Consider the following 24,625-nt stretch of genomic DNA (forward strand, 5'->3'; position numbering starts at 1 on the left):
CTTCATTTCACTTCTCAAATATCACTGTATATGTCTTCTATATGATATATTTAACTGACATTTTTAATCGCAATAACCAACAATTTATACAGGAAAATCATGACGATTAACAAGGTTGCCCAAACTTTTGCATCCCACTGTAAGTATACGGGAGTAACATCTAGTATAGTAAACTTGATATAATAGAAATTCTGTTATGGTAAAGCTGTATTTTGCTCCTGCGGTATTCTGTGTCCGACTATAGTGGAAAATGAGCGGGTGCATGAGTAATACCTCATTCGAAAACCCATGAGCCATGGATGGTTGGCGGGCTGGCAGCCACTTGTAGCCTGTTTGCTATCTGCACACTACATTGGGCCTGTGTGGATTAACTATGCTTCCTGTGTAAGCTGCTGCCTGATTACTGAGGGACTTGCCTGTCATCTGTGGCTTGCTAGTGCATGGCTGCAACACTACAACATCATCCAGCCTGCACAGAAATGTGGACAGAGGAGCACACAATTAGTACTGTACCTGTATTAACTGGTGAGATCTATGTCCAAATGTTCTGTGTGTCTCCCGATGCCCGTGCATGAAGATACTTTACCTGTCACGCTGCCTGATGTACTTCCGCATTGGCACCCCATGTGGCTGCCACTGTTATAGCACAGTGACACCACACATATGCCCCAAGCATTACATTCCAGTAGTCAAATGGGACCCGAATGCAGAAGTGCAGTGGCGACACCAGGAGGCAGCGTGACAGGTGCAGTATTTCAATGCAAAGGGGCATCCGTGGGTACATATAATATTTGAAAGGGACAGCAGCTAGGGGTTTCGATGCTCGCGATATCACACACCATAAATGCTGTGCACCCAATCGACCACATGGGCCCCAAATTTCCCAGTATGTCTGATCAATACATTTGACCAATTATGGTCCGAAATTGGTTGAATCATTGATAAGGCATGCTTGTGGCGGCACGATTTTAATCCCATTCAATAATAATTAAATGATCGGCTGCAAAATCGCTAGATCTATGGCCACCTTAAAGTAACAGTATCAAACCAAGTGTTCTAAAATGACAATGTACAAATATGTTAATGTCTAAGTAGCTGTGTAAACATTTTCCTACTTTTCATGTTAAATATCAGAGGCAAAAGCTTTAATTCATTAGGTGTAGGTAGATTTTAGCTACGTTTGGAATGTCACATTTGCAAAGGTATGAATCTCTGCAGTCTGACATGCTTAGAACGGAGCAATATTGAAGCAGAGTTATATGAAAAGCCTGTCAGGTGTCAGGTTTCACACACACAATTGCAAATGTCTATGCTGTACATAAGATACATTTACTCTGCTCTCTGCAGGGAGCTCAGTCAGAGACAGGCAGAGCTTTCTCTCTCACACACACAGGGCTAACAGATAAAGTGTGAGGGAATTCCCCCTCCCCTCATGGTTCACTCTGTTGTCAGTTTTGCCATCAGAAAAGCGTAAAAGGAATTAGATAACAGTAAACAAAGAGATGTGAGTAACTTTCATCGATTATCTTCAGCATCTATGCTCAATAGACTATATTTTTCTACATATATTATATCTTCAAACTCCTAAACAAAGGACTGTGTTTTCAAATCCATGCTGTCCATCCATACATCTCTGTGTAAGGACAATTCAGTCTATACAGGCCCTTTGATCTCTGCAGGATACCAGCCACAGCCGTGAAAGTTCACACCTTGACTTTAAATAGGGCCTTTCTTAGCAGGAGCCCTGAGCTGTCTCTTGTCCATCCTAATGTGTAAACATCAATATTCAGCACAGACACTTCTAGCTGTATACCAACCAAGAAATATATATCCAATTGACAAATCAACAATAATTCTACTTAAGTCTGTTGGAATCTACAGAAAGACAAAGAGAGGATCCAGGGGACGTGGGAAAAGACGTTATTCACTGCAGAACCAAAATAACTTTGTGACAAAATCTACAGAGTACACCCAGCCAACAACCCTAATAGCTCCAGCACAATCCAGCAGAGATGACAGCCACACATCTGGAGACTGTTCCCTCCTGGAGTCCTCAATCTCAGACCTCAGCTCCCAGGGTAGCCCCATCAAGGCTGTCCTCTGCAACGTCAGATCAATAAACAACAAAACCGCAATCATACATGATCTAATAGAGTCTTCTGATCTGGCCTGCCTGACTGAAACCTGGCTTTCTGAACCTGTTGGCCCCACCCTGGAGGCAGCTGTGCCAACAAACTATTCCGTGATATACTGCAACAGGAAAGAACGCAGGGGAGGAGGGGTTGCACTTTGCTTTAGATCAGCTTTGAAAATCAGACTACTTACTGTAGGTCCTACCAACTCGTTTGAATGCTTGGGGGTGCAACTTTCAGCTGAGGAAAACATTAACATATTGCTGATCTACCGCCCACCAGAAAAATACTCAGACTTCCTTGAGGAACTTGTAGACCTCCTATGCAACCTAACACTGGAACACCCCAGATGGATTGTTCTTGGAGATTTCAATACATGGGTGGATGACTCCTCCTCACAATTTGGAAAAGAGCTACCTCGTGCCTTACATGAACTGGGCTTCCTCCAATCAGCTCTGCTACTCACAGGAAAGGTCACACTCTGGACCTTATATTCCATACTGGGCTGTCAATAGCCAATGTGGAAATTAATCCTGTTGCCTGGTCAGACCATCACACTATCCACTTCTCCCTCTCAATACCAGCCGTCAAACACCAGGTCAAGAATCAAATAAAATATCGCCGCTTAAAAGGGCTAACACCTCAACATATCCAAGATAACCTTAGCTTTGATGAATTGACTGACTCCAGCTTGGACCCTGATACTCTGGTGTTTAAATACAACAAATGTGTGTCCTCCACCTTTGAGACCATTGCTCCTCTGCGCACCAAATATCTTACTCCACACCATCATGCACAGTGGTTTGATAACGCTATAAAAGAGCTGAAAAGACAAGGCCGAAAACTTGAGAGGCTGTGGCGCAAATCTCAGTCCCCAGAAGACAAACATGCCTTAATCTTCCACTTGAAGAGCTACCAAAAGGTAATCACGGGAAAAAAATCATCCTTTCTATCACAAGAGATTGCAAATGCAGTTAACAAACCAGCCCAACTGTTCCGCACAGTGGAAAAACTCTGCAACCCAGCATGTCAAAAACTTAATATCGAGTCTTCAAAGGACCTCTGTGACCAATTTGCCCATTTCTTCACAGACAAAGTCTCCGCTATAAGGTCCGCCATCCAACTTACAGCATCTGAGCCTAATATAGCGCCGAAGACCATTAGCAGAGACAAAGTAACACCTTGGTCAAACTTCAAAGAAATTGATGAAGAAGTCACATCAAGCATCCTCCTTCACGTCCGCCTAACTACCTGTGACCTGGATCCTGGCCCAACACAGTTCATGTTGAACTGCCCCGACCTGTTCGTACCGGTATTCCTCAAAATTGTTAACTGTTCCTTACAATCAGGGATATTTCCTGCTTTACTGAAGGAAGCAATCATCAGGCCTCTCCTCAAAAAACCCTCCCTGGACCCAGATGCAATGACCAGCTACAGACCTGTCTCTAACCTCCCCTTTCTGGGAAAGCTAATTGAAAAAGCTGTATACCTCCAGCTAGAAGCCAGAATCCTACAAAATAACAGTTATGACCCATTCCAGTCTGGCTTCAGGAAACACCACAGCACTGAAACTGCCCTCATCCAAATATGCAACCACCTGCTCATGGCAAGAGACAGAGGAGAGTGCTCGATCCTCATACTGCTAGACCTTTCTGCAGCCTTTGACACAGTTGACCATGACATCTTGATAAACAGGCTACAGGAATACTGCGGCATTGATGGCATAGTACTTCAGTGGTTCCAATCCTTCTTGAGTGGCAGAACCCACAAAGTGTCTATGGGGCCCTTCCTGTCCACCCCTGTAACACTTAAGTATGGGGTGCCCCAGGGCTCAATCCTCTCTCCCCTGCTTTTCACGATTTACATGCTACCGTTGGGAAAACTAATCCAAAAACATGGCCTGACATACCACTGCTATGCAGACGACACCCAACTATATCTTTCCTTCAAGCCTGGTGTGACAGACCCAACTCTAACTATAAACGCCTGCTTACGTGAACTACAGCAATGGATGAATGACAACTGGCTGAAACTAAATGCAGACAAAACTGAAGTCCTTCTGATTGGAGGGCAGAGCATGATAACAAAACAACTTAACTTGCAGTCTTCACCACTGGGAATAGGAGGCAAGGATCTACGCAGCTCTGATCATGTGCGTAGCCTGGGAGTTCTAATTGATGGGGATTTAAACTTCAGAACTCAAATCTCTGCTGTGGTGAAATCATCCTATTTTCACCCGAAGAACATTGCAAAAATCAAGGACCTCATACCCCCAGAAGATCTGCCAACCTTAATCCACGCCTTCATCACATACCGACTGGACTACTGCAATGCTCTCTACACTGGCCTTCCAAAAAAGGCCTTGTACCGCCTACAGCTGATACAGAATACTGCTGCCAGACTGCTAACCAACCAACCCCATCACTGCCACATAACGCCAGTCCTGCATTCCCTTCACTGGCTACCTATAGAATGGAGGGTCCTATTCAAGATCGGCCTACTGACATTTAAATCCCTGAATAATCTGGGCCCTGGATACATGAAAGATATGTTACAGCTGCGAAGCAATCCCCGCATTCTCAGATCCACAGGTTCTAATAATCTAGTCATACCCAGAGTCCACTTAGAAACTTTTGGTCCCAGAGCCTTCTGTCATGCTGCCCCTACGTTTTGGAACTCCTTACCTCAACAGATCAGGACAGCCCCATCCCTGGACGTGTTTAAATCCAGACTGAAAACCCACCTGTTCAGTCTGGCATTTGCAGAAATATAACTTTTGTTGTGTGAATACTTCATCCTACTAATTACTGAATCTGAGAGAGCCTAAGCGCTTTGAGTCCTATGGGAGAAAAGCGCTATAGAAATGTTATTGTATTGTATTGTATAAGAATTCAAATGTATACACCCGTACTTAGCAGCACCTCCCAAACATTTCCTATCTCAGTTGAAAAAAACAAAACCTGTTAATCGATAGTGTTCCTTTAAGAATACAACTCGACTTATTGGCTGACAAACTGCCCACGTTACAAGAATACAACTCGACTTATTGGCTGACAAACTGCCCACGTTACCTTTGTACTGTGAAAAGTTGCCTCTCTGGTTATAAATCCTGTTTCAAAAATATGAACACATGACCTGAAGCTGTAGAGGTGAATGCGTTTACAATGGGTTTTAGGGATGCTGCTGTGTCACCTTTGCTTTGCATCATCATTTTTTCAAAGACTGCAGTCTATGACCATGGAGGTTTGTGCTGCAGCTGTTGCACAGCTTCTTGACTAAGGGCTCCTTTCCAAGAGCAGCTAAATGCAGTGAATTCACCGCTTGACAGCTGCTCCTGTTCACTAGTTGGGCGCTTGCTTAAGCTCAGCATGGGGGGTGGACAGGGGCCCATTCATGAAATTACTATAATCCCAATAAAAATTAGTAGTTCTGTTCCACCCCTACAGGTTACAACAAATCGATTCTCAAGAAATGGGGTTTTAATATGAACAGTTTCTCGATTTATTCTTCATTCACAATATCTTCAAATGTTTCAGATAAGTTGTATGGATACAAGTGACGTAACAATAGTTGTATGGATAAAAGTTAAGAGTTCCAATTTACTTAAAAAGACTGCCTGATACGTGTTTCACGGCCAAAAAGTACCGGTAGCTTCCTCAGAGGCACACTTGCACCGCTGAATAGTTTCTCTTTAGAACAAAGATGGCGAGTATACTTGCCTTTGATCCATAGTCGACGTTTGTATACAGTGTACCTCTGAGGAAGCGGCTTTTCGGCCATGAAACACATGTCAGGCAGTCTTTTTATGTGAATTGGAACTCTGAACTTCTATCCATACAACTTGTCCGCAACATTTGAAGATATTGTGAATGAAGAATAAATAGAGAAACTGTTCATATTAAAATATTAAAACCCCATTTCTTGAGAATCCACTTATAAAATTGCATGTAAGCACAGCAGATGCACCATGAGATGGTTTTTGGCTGCCTGGTATCGCCACCATGTGTCAAAAACATGCACGGTGTTACCAAACTCTGCCATTCAGCTGCATGTAATTGCAGCCAAAGGGTGCTTTTGGATGGATTCCAGAAAGCTGAACTGCCTGACAAGCATGCTGTTCAGCTTCATGTGAAGACAGTGGCGTAACAATAGAGGTTGCAGAGGTTGTGACCGCACTGGGGCCCTTCCTCAACCGCAGTATTAGCGCTCTTTTGGTCCTGTGCTGGTAATAGTCACTTCTATAGATGCTTTGAATAGCAATAATCATAAACAAACTGTTCCCCACCCCCCTCTTGGACCTTTGACACTGGTTTTCCTTAGCAGGATTTGGTGACTGCATCAATTTTTATGAATAGAGTGGTTGGGAGGCCCCAATGTAAAACTTTCACTGAGGCTAAAGCTTCTAAGCTATGCCACTGCGTGAAGTGCCTTATAAAATAATTAACACGCAGTAATAAAAGCTCTGCTATTGAGTTACATGCAGGACAAGAAAAAAACCAATTGTGCCTGAGAAATTTCCATCGCTGAAAAAGTCTATCTTTATAGCACATTACATCCAAAAAAAAAAAGTTACTATGCAACAGAGGTCCTTTAACCTACCTGTAAAATGTAATAACTAAAGGCTTGTAATGGACACTCAATTACAGTTTCCCAGAACTTTCATTGGTGGTTGTTCCAGGGGCCAGTTTTAGGAAATGTCACTGTACAGGCATATTGCTTGAATGCAGCCAGGCATCCCGTTATGATATATAGAAATCAGAGAATGAGCAGGAGGTGCCAATAATGACTGTTTAATATTATTATTATTTATTGTATTTATAAAGCTGCACAATAGATAAATGGGTTAACATACAAGTTAGGGCATACAAGGAGCTCATAACAAAAACAAGATCATGCAAAAGTCTTTGATAACAGTAGTTCAGTGTCTGGTAAAAATAGGGGTGACGAACCGTAAGATTGCATAATCAAGCTGGAAACACCAGGAAGGAGGGACCTGCCAGAGGCTTACAATATAAAGGGTGGGAGTAGAGACAATAGGTGAATCTGTTGAGAGGGTGCCCAGCAGAACGTATTATGGTGCTGATGTAGGGAGGGAGGTGAAAAGGTGAGTCTTGAGGGCTCGTTTGAAGGTATTAAAGGTGGGGGCGAGTCTGATGGGGGCAGGTTCCAGAGAGTAGAGGCAGCCCTAGTGAAGTCTTGCAGTCGTGCATGGGAGTGAGATATGAGTGGTGTGACCAGGCACAGGTCGTTGGAGGATCGGAGGAGACGGGCTGGTATGTGCCTGTGGACAAGATCGGAGCTATAGGTTGGGCAAATCCTGTGCACCAATTTGTAGGCCAAGCACAGAATTTTGAAATTGATCCTGAAGTGGATGGGGAGCCAGTGGAGGGCTTTGCACAGGAGAGTTGTAAAGGAGCTGCGATGAGAAGAGTTTATCAGTCTGGCTGCCGCATTCATTACCAATTGAGGGGGGCAATACGGCTAGAGGGGAGGCCAGACAAAAGAGAATTGCAATAGTCTAAGCGGTAGATAAGGGTGTGCATGAGTGTTAGGGGACAGGTAGTGGTGGATCCTGGAGGTGTTGCGGAGGCCTAAGTTGCAGAATTGGGCAATACTTTGGATGTGGGGTGCAAAGGAAAGTGAAGAGTCCTGGGTAAAACCTAGGCAGCGGGCTTGGACGGTAGGGCGGATGGTAGTGTTGTCGATAGTGATATGCATATCTGGGAGGGGTGCAGCTGTGCAGGGCAGGAATATCAGAAGCTCAGTTTTGTCCAAATTAAGCTTCAGGAACCTGGCGGCCATCCAGGAGAAAATGGATGTGAGGCAGGTGGAGACCTTGGCCATTGCTGGAGGAGGAGAGATCTGGGATGTGGAGGTAAGTATATATCTGGATGTCGTCCACATACAGGTGGTAGCTGAAACCTATGGAGATGATTTTCCCAACTGAGGCATAAGCAGGGCTATTTAACCACTTCCCCTCTGCCAGGACGAGTAACTATGCCCCTGCAGAATGCCACAACTCTAGGCAGGGACGTAGCTACGTTCCTCCCCCACGCTCGGTACCGCCGCTCATTACTGACAATCGTAAGCCGCTAGATCAATGGATGGGAACACAGTCCCCATTCATTGATCGAAGTCCCCGTGTGAATGACCCCAGCCGTCTATTCAGTCGGCTCTTCCATTCACAAAACCCAACCAGGCAGTCCTTCTGTTTCCATACTAATAGTACTCAAACTGAAGTCACCACTGAGGACATCTTGTCGCCAAATTGTAAAATTACATCGCTTTTTTTTTTTTTTTTTTTTTAGTAAATGATCCCTAGTTACCTTGTTTTTTCTATTTAAATTAACCCCTGACCACCCACACTCCCCTAAAGTTACCAAATGTGTTTTTTTGAAAAAAAAAAAAAAAAAATAGTTACCTTAGGGACAGAACTTTTTTTTTTTTTAATATGTACAGTGGTTTGCAAAAGTATTCGGCCCCCTTGAAGTTTTCCACATTTTGTCATATTACTGCCACAAACATGAATCAATTGCATTGGAATTCCACGTGGAAGACCAATACAAAGTGGTGTACATGTGAGATGTGGAACAAAAATCATACGATTCCAAAAAAAAATTTTTTTTAATAACTGCAAAGTGGGGTGTGCGTAATTATTCTGCCCCCTGAGTCAATACTTTGTAAAACCACCTTTTGCTGCATTTAAAGCTGCCTGTCTTTTAGGGTATGTCTCTACCAGCTTTGCACCAGTTGGCATCTAAAGACTGAAATCCTTGCCCATTCTTCTTTGCAAAACAGCTCCAGCTCAGTCAGATTAGATGGACAGCGTTTGTGAACAGCAGTTTTCAGATCTTGCCACAGATTCTCGATTGGATTTAGATCTGGACTTTGACTGGGCCATTCTAACACATGGACATGTTTTGTTTTAAACCATTCCATTGTTGCCCTGGCTTTATGTTTAGGGTCGTTGTCCTGCTTGAAGGTGAACCTCCGCCCCAGTCTCAAGTCTTTTGCAGTCTCCAAGAGGTTTTCTTCCAAGTTTGCCCTGTATTTGGCTCCATCCATCTTCCCATCAACTCTGACCAGCTTTCCTGTCCCTGCTGAAGAGAAGCACCCCCAGAGCATGATGCTGCCACCACCATTTTTGACAGTGGGGATGGTGTGTTCAGAGTGAAGTGCAGTGTTAGTTTTCCATTTTGGTCTCATCTGACCAGAGCACCTTCTTCCACATGTTTGCTGTGCCCCCCACATGGCTTGTGGCAAACTGTAAACGGGACTTCTTATGCTTTTCTGTTAACAATGGCTTTCTTCTTGCCACTCTTCCATAAAGGCCAACTTTGTGCAGTCCACGACTAATAGTTGTCCCATGGACAGATTCCCCCACCTGAGCTGTAGATCTCTGCAGCTTGTCCAGAGTCACCATGGGCCTCTTGACTGCATTTCTGATCAGCGCTCTTCTTGTTCGGCCTGTGAGTTCAGGTGAACAGCCTTGTCTTGGTAGGTTTACAGTTGTGCCATACGCCTTCCATTTCTGAATGATTGCTTGAACAGTGCTCCGTGGGATGTTCAAAGTTTTGGAAATCTTTTTGTAGCCTAAGCCTGCTTTAAATTTCTCAATAACTTTATCCCTGACCTGTCTAGTGTGTGGACTTCATGGTGTGGTTGCTCCCAATATTCTCTTAGACAACCTCTGAGGCCGTCACAGAGCAGCTGTATTTGTACTGACACTAGATTACACACAGGTGCACTCTATTTAGTCATTAGCACTTATCAGGTAATGTCTATGGGCAACTGACTGCACTCAGACCAAAGTAGGCTGAATAATTACGCACACCAGACTTTGCAGTTATTTATTTGTAAAAAAACAGTGTTAGTTACCTGGTAACATCCTTTTTAGTAACCTCCAGGACAGGTCCACCATGAGACGACATAGGCTCCTCCCAGGAACAGGAAACGTCCAAATTAGAGCACTCTATAAATTTTAAGCCAACCCCTCCATCGCTAGTCAACTACAAGAACTGTTAACCGTTAAAGAGGCATATTCATATTATTATACACATTCATCTATACATATATCCCGTTATCCGGGTGGGTTACGGACCTGTCCTGGAGGTTACTAAAAAGGATGTTACCAGGTAACTAACACTGGTTTTTCCAGTAACCTCCAGGACAGGTCCACCATGAGAAGATGAGCAAGAAATCTTACCAATTTTAGGGTGGGCCGACTGCCTGCAGAACTTTCTCCCAAAGGATTGTTGTCTTGCAGTCATCAGATTCACCCTGTAATGTCTTGAAAAGGTGCACATACTTGTCCACGTAGCGGCTCTACAAATTTCTTCTGGCGTAGCACCCGCTCTGTAGGCCCATGATGTAGCAGCTGCCATAGTTGAATGAGCCCTAACTGCACCTAGTAAAGTAGATCCTGTCAACCTATAGGCTTCCTCTATACACAGTCTTATCCACTTGCCTATAGTTCTTTTTGACATCCTCATGCCTTTAGTAGCTCCTGACGAATTGATAAATAGAGCTCTTGATTTCCTAAAATCTGCTACTCTGTCCAAATAAGCAATGAGACACCTCCTAACATCTAAGGTTGGTTCTTCGTTGAAGGAGGGTAATATGATCTCCTGGGATCTATGAAAATTCATAGCTACCTTAGGAAGGAACTCTTCACATGTTTTTAATATCACCCTATCATTAAATATGAGACAAAAGGGTTCATCACAGCATAAGGCTTCTAGTTCACTCACTCTCCTGGCTGAAGTAATTGCTACTAGAAAAATAATCTTCATTGTTAATTGTCTTAATGGAATTTCTGATACTGGCTCAAATTGGTCTCCCTTTAAGACCCTTAATACCAAAGAGAGATCCCAACTCGGAATCTTTTTATTAATTATAGGTTTTCTTCTTTCTATGGATCTAAAAAACTGTATGATCAGGGGGTCATTTGCTAATTTTTGATCTAAATAAGTAGATATCGCTGTAACCTGTACCTTCAAGGTACTGAGGGCAATGTTTTTCTCCACACCGTCCTGTAAAAATTCTAATACGGTTGGTATTGTCTCTCCGGAAAATCCTGACTCTTTCCACAAATTGAAAGTCTTCCAGTACTTTAAATATATTTTCCTAGTTACCTTCTTTCTACAGTCGAGGAGGGTACTGATAACTCTCTCTGAGACACCTCTCTTTCTCAAAGGAGACCTTTCAGAAGCCAGGCACACAGGTTTAGATTTGGTATGTAACTTATACTTCCTCTCTCTACCTGAGATAGTATCCTTCTGTGAGGTAATTTTATCGGACCCTCTAGTCTCATTTTCAGGAGAATCGGATACCAGCTCCTCCCCGGCCAATCTGGAGTTATCATGATCACTGTTGCTCTGGTCTGCCTTAACTTTTGCAAAACTCGAGGTATTAGCTGGATTGGTGGAAACGCATATGCCTTTCTGAATGTCCATCTCTGACTGAGCGCATCCACCGCCTCTGCTCCCTCTCTTGGATTTAGGGAATAGAACCTCTTGCACTTTGTATTTGCTCTGTTTGCAAAGATGTCGAGCTGAGGTCGGCCCCATCTCTTGACCAGATTCCTGAAGACTTTGTTGGATATCTCCATCTCCGAATTTGATAGTCTGTGTCTGCTCAGGAAATCCGCCATGGTGTTCAAAGATCCCTTCAAGTGGACTGCTGTGAACGAGAGGAAGTTCTCTTCCGCTATTAATAGAATTTCCATCATCAGGTCTAGAAGTTTTCTTGATCTTGTTCCCCCCTGACGATTTATGTAGGCCACTGTCGTGGTATTGTCTGTTCTCAGTTGAACATGTTGCCCCTTCAGTGACTGTACCGCCTGTACTAGTACTTCTCTCACTGCTCTTAGCTCTCTGTAATTTGATGACTGATTTCTTATTAGCTTTGACCAGAGACCCTGAAATATCTTCCCCTCTAAATGGGCTCCCCATCCTAGGAGACTTGCATCCGTGGTAATGCATCTTTGTGCTGGTATTGTCCATAATCTTCCTTCGGTTAGGATCTTTTCCGACATCCACCACTCTAATGAGTTTAGTATTATGTTTGGACATCTCACTTCCCTTTCTAAATCTTCCTGCTTTTTGTTCCAGACTCCCATCATCCAACTCTGGAGCTCTCTTGTGTGTAACAGTGCCCATTGGATGGCAGGAGATGTTGACGTCAGAAAACCTAGTATTCTCATGACTTCTCTTATTGTCAGAACTGGGTTCCTTATACAGTCCTGTATTATTTTCTTTAGTTTTGTCATCTTTTCTTCTGTTAAATACAGTCTTCTCCTCTCTGAGTCTATCACAACTCCTAGAAACTGTATTCTTGACTTCGGCTGTAGCACCGACTTTTCCCAATTTATAATCCATCCGAGAGTCTGTAGTTGATCTAGTACTCTCTTTGTGTCTTCTTCCGCTTGTTGATATGAGTCTGCTACTACTAATAAGTCGTCTAGATAGGGAATCACTAGGATTCCCTTTACATGTAAGTCTTTTATCACTTCTCCCATCACTTTTGTGAAGATGCGAGGTGCTGATGAAATTCCGAAGGGCAGGACTCTGAACTGGAAGTGTTGAATTGATTCTTTTTCTTTTATTGCAAACCTCAGAAATTTTTGTGACGACTCTCTTATTGGAATGTGCCAATAAGCATCTCTTAGATCTATATTCGTCATTACACAGTTGGGGGTTAGTAAGTTTCTCATAGAGAAGATTGATTCCATCCTGAATCTTTGATAAGTCACAGAAGGGTTTAATGGCTTCAGGTTCAGAACTAACCTGAATTTCCCCGTCGGTTTCTTTACCATGAATATGGTCGAGTAAAAATCCCTGCGAAGCTGATCGCACGGTACCGGAACTACCACTCTTTCCTCTATCATGCCTTTTATGATGCTTTGCAAAGCCTGACGCTTTTGTTTCTCTTTTGGAAGAGGAGTGGAAATGAACCTGTTTCCCGGAAGCGACCGAAACTGAATTTTGTACCCCTGACTTACAAGATTGAGGATGAAATCGTTTTTGGTTATGTTCGTCCATTGGGAATAAAATCCTGTTAGACGACCCCCAACTCTTTCTTTGGCGTCACTTCTTTTCTTGGTTTTCTGGGTTCCGAAAAAGAAAATTCTCTCTCGTTCCCTCTCTGTTGATGGCCCAGGGTTTTCTTCTTTGCTGAGGTTTATCCCTGTTTTCTTGCCTATTTCTTCTAAAGAATCTTTTGTTCTGTATATATTTCTTCTTTTTTGGAAACCCCTTCTTTCTATCGCTAGTTCTTTCTAATATTTCGTCTAGCTGGGCCCCAAATAAAAGCTCCCCATCAAAAGGTATGTTACATACCCTAGCTTTAGAAGCCTGACTTCCATCCCAATTTTTAATCCATAAATTACGTCTGGCGGAATTAATTAGGGCAGTCGTTCTTGCATTTACCCTTATGTTTTCTGCTGCCGCAACAGTTATGTAGTCTGTGGCCTTTGAAACCACCTCAAGTGATTCTAAGATTTCTTCCTTAGATGACCCTTTTTCTACCTTTTCTTCTACTTTCTTAACCCATACTGCTAACACTCTCGATACACATGTTGTTGCAGCTGCTGGTCGAAAATTTGCTCCTGCTGAGGTCCATGCCTTCTTCAGAGCAAATTCCACCTTTTTATCCTGTGGATCCTTAAGGTATCCGAGGTCCTCAAAAGCTAATTCATTGTCCTTATTTACTTGAGAAAAAGCTGCGTCAAGCCTAGGACACCGATCCCATATCTTGGCATCTGTTTCTGCAAATGGAAATCTTTTAATAAACCCCTTAGACATGAATAACTTTCTATCTGGGTATTTCCATTGACTAAGAATAGTATTCTTTGTAGACTTATGTACAGGAAATGTAAGGGCCTCCTCTGGTTCCATTCCCTGGTACAATTTATCATGTAGTGACACTTCTTCAGATTTCTTTGTCTCAATCTTCAAAGTATTATTAATCGCCAAGATAAGTTGGTCAGTTTCATCAGCCGGAAACCTGAACCTAGAAATTTTCTTTATATCTGACTGACTCTATACTTTTAACCGAAGATGCATCGGAATCATCACCATCATCCTCCTCTCCTTCCATTTCCTCCTCAGAGGAAGAAATAATAGGTCTTTTACTGGAGGATTTACTTTTACTCTTACTTTTTGCAGGCTGTTCGGGCTGAGTAGCATCACTATTAGGTGTAGGAATTACTGGTGCTGTTGTACTAGGGCCTGCATTACTAGTATCTGTAGCTGGGGTCATGGCAGCAGAGAAAACTTCTTTCAACGATTTAATTGTATCAGACATCTCCTGCTTAACAGCTGACATAATCTCCTCCTTTAATCCCCCTGATTGTTCCTGAATTAGTTTAACAAAACAAGGTTGGCAAAACTGCTTATTATAAGTATGGGCAAGTTTTGTGTCACTGAGCGGGCAACGCCTCCTAGGCCTTGACGGGTCAGTAGACTCTGTGCCCTATAATAAAACACAATAAACAAAAGAAGTGTCACCTGTCTGTCTAAAAAGACCTCCGTAAAGCAACACCCTTGTGCCCATGTCAGAATGTGAGGAAAGCAGCTTCCCTACCCCAGACAGGAGGAAATAAAAAGGTACTAGTATTTCAGAATAAACTATACCAAGGACCTTTGAGTAAATGTTTACTGGATAATGTAACACATTAATTCAAGTACTTCATTAAAGGTGTCCACATAAACACATTGTAGAGACCACCAAACTCCAGAATATATTAGCATAATAGCATAGTATAGTATCATATAGTAGCATAGCATAGTATAACATAGCCTAATAAACTGCTATATAATATCACAGACCTCAGACAGACGTAATATATACATATATACTGTCTATGCAGAGACCTCAGATCAGACGCTAATGTGCCAGGCAAAAACACCCACCAAGTCAGACCTCAGCATAGACGCGGTGCAAGGCGTTCGGCTCATACCGTAAAGGTCCCCAAGCCTTCCGCCACCTTACCTTTCCTGGCTCCTGCTTAGCGTCCATCCTGCTCCGCACGCAACACGAAATGCCGAGCAATGCAGGCTTCCGGCGTCTCTTCACCCACGCTTCCGGAAGTGACGTCACGTAAGGGCGGAAGTACGCTAACGAGCGTCGCCATTGAGGGCAAAAACCTTCGCCAACCCTCCGGAGGCCCAGGCTTCTCCTCGTCACTTCCGGCGCGCCACAGCCTCCGCCATCAGGGAATCATGGACGCCGTTCGCGTCCTCGGAACTACCACCACCCGGGCAGCCATGACGTTTCTTGGAGAAGGTAGATATTCTCCTCCTCCTACCGGAACCTCGACCCTCTCCAGGCAGGTCCCCATGCGCCGCCAACCACGGTCCCCAGCACACCTGGCTAGACGGACCGGCGAGCGACAGAGTACTCTTTCCTGGAACAGGAAACGTCAACTGGCGATGGAGGGGTTGGCTTAAAATTTATAGAGTGCTCTAATTTGGACGTTTCCTGTTCCTGGGAGGAGCCTATGTCATCTCATGGTGGACCTGTCCTGGAGGTTACTGGAAAAAAATGTTTGGAATCATGTATGATTTTCGTTCCACTTCTCACGTGTACACCACTTTGTATTAATCTTTCACGTGGAATTCCAATAAAATTGATTCATGTTTGTGGCAGTATTATGAAAAAATGTGGAAAACTTCAAGGGGGCTGAATACTTTTGCAAACCACTGTATTTAGAGAAGATATATTACAAATACTTTATACATTATGGGCTTGTAATTAGGGATAGACACAAAACTGAAAAAATGCACCTTTATTTCCAAATAAAATATTGGCGCCATAAATTGTACTAGGGAAAATTTTTAAATGTTGCAATAACCGGGACAAATGGGCAAATAAAATGAGTGGGTTTTAATTACGTTAGCATGTATTATTTTAAAACTATAATGGCAAAAACTTAGGAATAATGAATTTTATCCATTTTTTTTCTTATTATTTCTGTTAAAACGGAGTTAGATTAAAATAATTCTTAGCAAAAAGTACCCCTAAAGAAAGCCTAATCGGTGGTGAAAAAAACAAGATATAGATTGTTTTGTTGTAATAAGTAGTAATAAAGTTGTAGATGAATGAATGGAAGGAGCGCTGACAGGTGAAAATTGCTCTGGTTTTTAAAGGGGAAAAGCCCTTCGAGGTGAAGTGGTTAATAGTCTAATAATAATTATAATAATATAATAATACACAGTATCCAAGGAAAATAATTAAAAGAACAAAGGTGATACCTAGGATTTCTTCTGTCTGGGTACAGTACGATAGTCCAGATTACAGTAGTATTTAAATTCTGTGTTCCTTGGCATACCTAAGCAACTCTTGAAGTACCCTTTGCAACAAGATAACAAGAGAAGAAGCTGAAGATCATACTATGCAAATAAGATTTGCTACTCTAGAAAATATAAAGGATTCCAGTTTTGCTATACATTCGCAGAAAGGCGTGGGCTGAGCTGAGGGTGATTTATTATACAAAATACAATCCTTTAAAGAAGAGGAAAGATCAATCTTAAAGCACATCTCTGGTGTACAATAAAAAACAAATATGCCTAATGATAAAAAGGTGTAACAGATCAGCAGGGCCGGGTCAAGGTTCTCCAGTACTAGAGGTGGAGATTCTAACGGCTTATGAGGGAAACACTGGGTGGCAGCCTTCCCAGCTGGCTGAATCATGTAGATACACCCGTGTTGAAAGGACTCAGCTGGAGCTTGATTCAAAGGAGTGCGTGTCCCTCCGACATCATCCCATCCAGCTGATGTCAACACGCACAACACGTTGTTCCGTAACCCCCCCCCCCCCCAAATGCGTTTCATTGCTTAGCAACTCATCAGGGGCTTTGGAGCTGTGGATGTGACGTGTATTTAAAAAGTGTAACCTCGCGTGTTCAGTGTTAATCTCACAAGCGGACATCAGCACACTCAGATTACATTAGGTCCAGCAGATGAATTAAGAGTGCCTTATTACATAAACAAAACATGCAGAACATGTGTACATAGAAATACATATAAGGAACATCAGCCAACATAAAGATAACAAGTATAAAAATACCAGCAACAGCACAAGCAAATGTTATTCCCATGAACTCAGTTTGTGCGGAGTTAAAGACAGCACTACTCAGCAGTGCTATACCATACACTGCCCCACTGCATTTACCCACCCGCAGCATACATATTGCACTTTTGTAGCAGCCTTTGCACAAAAATTATTCTACAATCAGAATGCAGCACGCACGCATGCACGCACGCACGCACACACACAGAGTCAGTGGTGAAAGGTTAATATAAGTTAACTCAACTTGGTTTCTAAATAAAACCAGGATCTATGCACTGCTGGAATGAATCACCAGGGCAAGACCTCCCAACTCATGCAAGTGGAGATTTTAGCTTGTGTTGCTCAATTTAAGCTCTGCTGCTTTAGCAAAATATGTATACATGGCTCTGCATTAATGGTGCCTTCCCACATGTGCAAAACTACCCATGCCTGTGCATTACTGCACTCCCATTAGGGGTGTAACTACAAGGGAGCAGCCCATGCAATTGCAGGGGGGGGCAGAGCTGTGAGGGGGCCTCAACTGCTAACCTTACCGTCCTCCGATAAAGGGGTCCAGCCTTCAGATCAGGTGTTTTTGTGGCTACACTTCTTATGGATGTAAAGATTATGGTCACACTTATTTTATGATGAATAAAAATAGCAACAAAATTGGCTCTTGGGTGCATGAGAATATCAAACTTTCATTAGTTTACCCTAAATATTAATATAATAACATACAAATGACAGTACACATTACAACACAGAGTAAAAATACTGTGCCACTATACAACCTCATAAGCAACTGGGGCTGCTGTCCCCATATGTAACTGGCAAGTCCAGGCCCTGCTATTGAGTCTAGATAGAAAGCAAAGCACCTTGAAGGCAGTGTGGAAGTTTAAAGAATTCTCAATGATCCTGCTAAAGGATTATAAAATTGCCGGTACTATGCCAGTGGGTGAAGCATACAAACGAAGCACAGTTCCATGCAAATGGAAGCAATAAAGGATGCATATATTCCCAGTGAAAGAGTTCCTGGAACTAGAAGGTTATCACTGATCCCATTCGCAGATCACAAGGTCATAGCACAGATTAGTGAAGCATACAAGTGAATCACAGATCCATGCAAGAGCATCAAAGACACAGAGAGGATGAATTCCTAGAAATCTTAGAACCATAACGGATCCCATTCGCAGATCTCAAAGTCACTACACTGGTGAGTGAAGCATAGATCCTGTGCAGCAAGAAGCATCCAGTGATATAAGTCGCTCACATCAGATGAAAGATCTAAGCTTCCACAGCCTGGACGATGCAACAAAGTGGCACCCTCAGTCGCAGAGCCCAGTAATGTCAGTAGGATGCCGCAAACAGCATAAACTCTTGATGGACACATCAAGTGTGTCAGAACTTGATCACAGTTCAAATGCAGATTCCAAACTCAGGCAGCCCATCGGTGCAGATAAACAGTTCCACTCTTGTGGTAACTTGCAACAAGATGTATCACCATAGTTACCCATACAGGCTGCAGGGCGTCCCACTGATGCAGGGTGAAAAGAGACATTATGCCAGTGAAGGTTGCTAGCTGTAGTGAAACTGGCACAATATGTCCTACATTTTCGACGTTTCACTGCTCGAGCAGCATTATCAAGGACAGGACATCATAAAACATGCTTAAAAGTGCAATGCGCCGCCTGTATGCATCATACGCGTACAAATATACGCATGCGCACCAAATATTTTTTGACCCTTGCAAGATGGTCCCCCAGGCTGTGAGGTTCACCAGGGGTAGGCAAGAGAAAGGGTGTGAACGTTGGGGGGCCCATCAGAGTTTTTCTAGGGGCCCAATTATTTGTAGTTATGCCTCTGACTCCCATATAACTACAAATATTTTTAAAAAATGTTTTAACTGCGCGCTAATAAGTTACTTGGTCTCTATTCATAAATCAATAAAAAGTATCAGTTTACATTCAAAATACAAGGAGGTGCTGATAAGTTCATGGCTTTGCACTTTTCAGGATGAAATAGAAAAAATGAGTGGGCATATCACAGCGTAATATCTCAGCATATGCAAATAATAGGCATTTGCAATGCTTAAATGAGAAGCCGGGGTGGCAAAGGCACAAGCAAGTTTCACTGTGTTGGAGTTATGGGCCGGCATGAAGTTTTCATTTCTCCAGGCAAAATCAGCAAAAGGACATTACATTAACACTGAGATCACGAGGGAAAAGAAGCGCACAGGGGTTTATAAAATGGAGTTAAAAACAGTAAAAATTATAAATCAGGTGGCTTACCTCAATAAGGACATACTCATAGGAGAAAAAGAGAATTACATTTTTGCACAGGCAACGTGTTTCACAGGTCTAAGCCCGCTTCCAAAGTATGTAGAGCCAGTATGCATGAAAAGCTCCATCCATACTGGCTCTACATACTCTGTCACTCTTATTGGCCTGAGGAAGCGAGCTTAGACCCGTGAAACGCGCTGCCTGTGCAAAAATAAAATTCATTTTTCCTATGAGAATGTCCTCATTGAGGTATGCCACCTCATTTATCAATTTTACTGTTGTTTTTAACTTTGTTTTATAAACCCTTGGGCGCATCTTTACCCTCATTGTGCTTAGTCACCCCCATCCCCCCCCCCCCACATCTGTTGTGGGTGGGGTTCAAAAATGGACCATGTTTGAAGCCATTATTGTCTTTTAAAGAAGAAGCGACCACCACCAGTCTCAGTCTGGGACACCCCGAGTGGAGATGGGTTCAATATCTGCTTCATGTGGTTGGTTGCCCCCAGCAACTCACCTTTGTGAGAAGCCCTTTTATCATTATATTGTTTTCAGTGTTACTGACATACTACACCATTTGGGCTCCCGATTTTTGTTATATCTCTTCTTTCCAGGGTGTCATGACACCCCATCCACTGCGTCTTCACACTGAGATGTCACAAACACTGGGGGAGAAGTGTCCTTTCTACAGCACTGTCAAAACCTGGATACCTTCAAGACTGAACATTCACTGCCGAAGATCAGCGCCGCAGTCAGAGTCCCCCAAACCTCAACTGCCCCGGCAACCTGCGATGCCTTCCGTATGCGGCAGTGTCTTTGTACTATATTCAGTGAAATATATGTAGGTTTAAACCATTTGGAAATCATCACATTCTGTTTTAATTTACACAGCATCACAACTTTGGTGTGGAACTAGGTTGACACAAATAGTCCTATATAAAGCTTTGGGGTGGGGGGGAAGCTTGACTTTCCTAAGTCCTGCCCTATGAAGTCTGTAGTAAAAAGTGCCGGTCTGATTACAGCAGGATATCCAAACCATACAAGCCTAAACGCTCTCTTCTTTACCATAGAAACACGATTAGTGTTGCTCTACTGACACCAAGTGGATTGAAAAGATATAAACAGGCACAGTGATTTTATTCAACTCTAACTCTTAAGTATATTTGAAAACATTAATGCATTTCTTAAATAAAAAGCATACTCAATACATGTCATTTGAAACTTAGGAAACTGGTATTAGATTAGAAAATTAAAACTAAAAATGCTCACACAATAAAAAATAATAAAAAGAACGGTGAGTAAGGTTTGATTTGTGAAGACCTACAGTGTTCAGCTACATTCACACTGGTTTACACACAGATTTCTCTGTGTTGTGCACAGAGGTGTCATTAGGGTTGGTGTCACCCAGTGTGGAAACTCATGGTGTCACCTCTTTCTTACCCCATGAACCTTCAACCTCACCAGGGTGAACAAAACCAATAATACTTTTTTGTAGTAACATGACTTGTTACTGACATTTTATGAGAATGGACTTGGGAAGGGGTTATCCTGAACCCATTTGCTGTAGGGGGAGAGAGAAGTTAGGGATTGCTATACTGGCCACACTTTGCTATAGGGGTGGGGGGGTTCCAGTCATGCTTGCTATGGAGGGTGGAGGAGCAGTACCACAATGAACACACTTGCTAAAAGAGAGGCGAGATGAATCATTACACTGGCCACACTTTGCTAGGTGTGTGCGGGGAGGTGTTCTGGCCATGCTTTCTGTGGGGGAAGGGGTACCACACTGGGCACACTTGCTATTGTTGGTTGCAAGGGCTTGTATGGGATACATTTACTATGGGTGGTGAGAAGTAAGATTAATGATGGTTATACTAGTCACACTGAAGGAGGGTGTTTGCCAATGTTTGCTGTGGTAGAGTGAGGGAGTAGAGCAGGAGAAAGAGGTACATCAGGCACTAGCCTGGTGACGCTACTTGTTGTGCACATATTGTCTAAATAAAGGCCGGCGTGAAAGTACTGCGCATGCGCGAACAAAGCGCGCATGCGCAGTACTTTCACGCCGGCCGCCGTGATGACGCGAGGCGGCCGGCGTGTGACGTAATCCGCGTCATATGCGGAAGAAGCAGCCCGACACTCGGGAGAGTGTCGCCCGGGCTGCGGCCTGCCAGCCATTCCGGAGCGGGGAGAAGGAGAGGAGCCAGGACGCCGGCGTGGGACCTCCCGACCAGCACTGGGCTGGAAAAAGCCCCTGGTGAGTACAACTTTCCTTTTTTTTCAGAGCTCGGAGTCCCTTTAAAGGACAACTGAAGTGAGAAGAATATTGAGGCTGCCATATTTATTTCCTTATAAATAATACCAGTTGCCTGGCAGCCCTGCAGATCTATTTGGCTGCAGAAGTGTCTGAGTAACACCAGAAACAAGCATGCATCTAATCTTTTCAGATCTGACAATGTCAAACATCTGTTCTGCTGCATGCTTGTTCAGGGTGTATGGCTGAAAGTATTAGAGGCAGAGGACCAGCAGGACTGCCAGGCAACTGGTATTGCTTCCATATACCTCTCAGTTCAGTTGTCCTTTAAAGAGATTCTGTTCTGTCCGATTTTTACAATAAAAAACACATACCAATCGAGTCACTGTGATCTCCTGGATCCCTCTTTGCCGTTTCAGACGCTCCCCGCCGTGATCCTGGCTTTTAATCACCACTTTTAGGCAGTGTTTAAAAACAAAAAACATGGCCGCTAACCAGGAAGATCACATTAGAACAGGTATAGGAACATATAGGCCTCAATTCACCAAGTTTTATCAAACATTGATAATTTACCTCATGGGTAAAATCTCATTTTGAATTCACTAAGGTGTTATATATTTATCAAATGTTTTATCGATAAAACGTTCAATAAATCTATAACACCTTAATGAATTCAAAATTAGATTTTACCCATGAGGTAAATTATCAAACATTTGATAAAGTGTTTGATAAAGCTTAGTGAATTGAGGCCATAGGGTAGAAGAAATAAGGCTGAAAATTGTTACAGAGTCTCTAAGGAAAAATATAGAAAGAAAAAAAAAAAAAAACACGTAGTGCGAAAAGGGCCCTTAACGCACTGTAAAACCAGCAAAAAAAAAGTGTGAAACTGTAGTCAAATGTTTACTGGTTTTGCTGCATGTTTAAGTAGTCCTTAAAGAGAATCTGTAACATCAAAATGTCCCCTGGGGGGTACTCACCTCGGGTGGGGGAAGCCTCATGATCCTAATGAGGCTTCCCACGCCGTCCTCCTTCCCTAGGGGGTCTCGCTGCAGCCCTCCGTACAGCAGCGACGTAAATTTTTACCTTCCCGGCTCCTGCGCAGGCGCTCTGGTGGCTGTCGGCTCCGAAGTAGGCGGAAATACCCGATCGCCGTCGGGTCTGCTCTACTGCGCAGGCGCAAGTCTCCGGCGCCTGCGCAGTAGAGCGGACCCGACGGAGATCGGGTATTTCCGTCTAGTTCCGAGCCGAAAGCAGCCACAGCGTCCCCGCTGGAGCCTGCAAAGGTAAATATTGAATTGACAGTCGGGTCTGTCGCCGGCTGTTCGGAGGGCTGCAGCGAGACCTCCGTGGGACGCCTCATCAGGATCCCGAGGCTTTCGCCACCCGAGGTGAGTACCCCCAGGGGATCTTTTTGATGTTAGTGTCTTTTTAAATCGAAGAAAAAAAATTAAGAGAAAAAAAGGATCAAAAGTTGCATCACAATGTTCCTCCACTGCGGCAGCCTGCTAAAATAAACTGACTACGTACCCAAACCCCCCCCCCCCCCCTCCCCATGAGTCCCATCACACCCATGTAGCCTAGGTACACCTCCTATAAAGGCAGGGTCAAGATCTTCAAAGCGGCCAGCTTACCTGTCTAATGAAAAGGTTCATTTAGTAATTTCAAATAAGAAAAAAATCCAGAGGGCTGCTTCTAATTTGGATGTCCCCCCCCCCCCCCCCCCCCAATCAGGTCCATTATGACAAACCTCGTATTCTCTTTAAAAAAAAAAAAAAGCAAGGAGAAACTGGAGAATCTTTGCATGCATATCAAACAATATCCTATTTTGATATCACTTTGGGGTGCATTCAATAAACTGCAGTAAGCAGAATTACATGGGAAAGGTCTAACCACATAGAATGCATTAAATGCAATGCATTATGCTCTATTCATTGTGTAGTAATCTGTAACGCATATTATTCTGCTCAACGCAGCTTACTCCGCTTCTTTAATCTTGAAGGTATGGACGCACGGCCCACGGATGTGTAGTAGTACTTTACAGGGCTGGCGGCAGTACAATAGAGTGGACCTGGAGCACTGCAAGGAAGTTGATGGTTTACAAGAAGCAGGAGGAAGCTCCAGATAAGAAAATAATTCTTTACTCCAGTTTATTAATCCTTTACTGTCATACAGTATAGCTGTATGCCCTCCATTCCTCCTTCTCCCCCCCCCCCCCCCCCCCGCCCCTAAATGATATGAGTCGGGAAGGTGTCAGGCCTGAAAGGCGTCACGAGCGGTGGGTGTAGATTAGCGGGGATCGCGCGCGCATCCCCACCTTAGTTACGGAGCTCTGCTCCCTACACAACCTGCTAGCCACGACTGGCAAGTTGAACAAAAAAGAAAAAAGCCCGTAATCAGTTGTACAGCACTACGATGTACTGCAGCCACTGTACGGGGGACAGCCCTGTCACTGAGCTGACCCCGGGAGGCACACAAAGTGATCCTTCTCGTAGGCTGTTTTACAATTAAAAAAAAAAAAAAAAAAAGTGTATAAATTAATAATAATAAAAAAAAAAAAATCCCAGCAGCATCAACAGAAAGCTGGTGCTAAGTTGTATTGGCTTGCAGCACACAGCTGCAGTGGCCTAATTTGTACAAAATAGCCTGGTCACTAGGGGGTGTAAGCCTATGGTCCTCAAGTGGTTAAATGGAAAGGGATAAGAATTTTGATATTCCCTATACTAATTTATGGCAGCATCCTCTATCCTCAAGCTTAACCCCTTGATGGCTTATTTTAAAGATAGAGAAACAAATTACAAATTATATTCAGTCTGGTTGGCCCTCACACTACTCAATTGTCAGCAAAATTACACACACTTAATTTAATGGTGATGCCTTCACTCCAAACTTTTTCTTGTCTGCTATACTACAGAACCTA

General features: G+C 43.3%; 1 protein-coding gene across 1 annotated transcript in view; it reads right to left on the minus strand.

The window, feature by feature from the left end:
* UTP11 (UTP11 small subunit processome component) overlaps positions 1-24,625 on the minus strand; it is a 109,868-nt gene that overhangs the window by 55,452 nt on the left and 29,791 nt on the right. The window lies entirely within an intron of this gene.

The sequence above is a fragment of the Hyperolius riggenbachi genome, chromosome 2 (assembly GCF_040937935.1).
Source record: "Hyperolius riggenbachi isolate aHypRig1 chromosome 2, aHypRig1.pri, whole genome shotgun sequence".
Lineage (NCBI taxonomy): Eukaryota > Metazoa > Chordata > Amphibia > Anura > Hyperoliidae > Hyperolius > Hyperolius riggenbachi.